Source organism: Myotis davidii, unplaced genomic scaffold, assembly GCF_000327345.1.
Source record: "Myotis davidii unplaced genomic scaffold, ASM32734v1 scaffold283, whole genome shotgun sequence".
Lineage (NCBI taxonomy): Eukaryota > Metazoa > Chordata > Mammalia > Chiroptera > Vespertilionidae > Myotis > Myotis davidii.
Window position 1 is genome coordinate 355,351 of NW_006293960.1, and position 1,153 is coordinate 356,503.

The following is a 1,153-nucleotide window of genomic DNA, read 5'->3' on the forward strand; positions in this document are numbered from 1 at the left end:
AGGTAGAGATGTGGCAATGGTTATGCCTGTGGTAAGGAGTTAAAGGAAAGTAAGATGTTCAACTGACAGCGAAGCTATCATGACCACAAAAAAGGCATGAATGTCTCACCACATTGTCACACTTTTTGACCTGCAAGTCATAAGTTTTTCAGTTACCAAATGCCCAAACATTTAACCATCTTCAGCCTCTGGCAGGTTATTAACAAAACAATATTACTCAGATCTTATATATCAGACTAAGAAGAACTGAGCCTTAAAGGGAACACCTATTTTCCATTAATATGATCACCTGTAAGTGGGAATGATAACTGCTGGACAATGGATAGTAACTTAACACGGAAGATGACAGAATGACGTTCTGCAAGTGTTTTGCCTACACTAAGAATTAATTGTTTACATTCTTCCTCAGAATGCCACGCAATAGTTCTTAAAGACTGATTATTTTAAGTGAGAGTTAAGAGTCATGCGAAAAGTGGTAATTCATGTGTAGATGAATTTATATGACCAACTAAAGCCTATCCTAATATATATATAAAGAGCTAGGTGCGGTCACGACCGAACAGGCAACTGGTCACCATGAAGTGCATGGAGCACCTCTCAGTCCCCCTCCTTCCCCCGGCCCCCGAGCTGTTCACCATGAGTGGGGGCTGGCAGTGAGGTGGGACTGGGGACTGTGGAGAGGCGTTGGCGGGCTGCTTTGCAGGGTGGCCGTGAGCTTAGCGGAGCAGTCACCTGGACGGCAGCAAGTTTCGTGAAGCAGTGGTGGGGTGGGGGAGTTTTGTGGAGCAGTCACAGGGCAGGGGAATTTCGCAGAGCAGTTGCAGGTAGGGGGAGGGGGGAGTTTTATGGAGCGTCTAGTGGCGAGCTTCGCAGGGTGTAGGGCGGCAGCAAGCTTCGCAGAGCAGTCGAGGGGCTGAGGGAACCTCGCAAAGCAGTCGCAGGGTTCACGGAGCGTCCTGGGGCGGGGAGCTTCACATAGCGTCGCAGGGTGGCAGAGGCCATGTGATGGAGGCCAGGCTAGGCCTAGGGACTCTAACTGTGCACGATTTCATGCACGCTGGGCCTCTAGTAAATTATATAAATGAATAAAAATATGAATTAGAAAAATCTGATAAAAACGAATTATTCTTGGGTTTCAAAATCTTTAAAAACA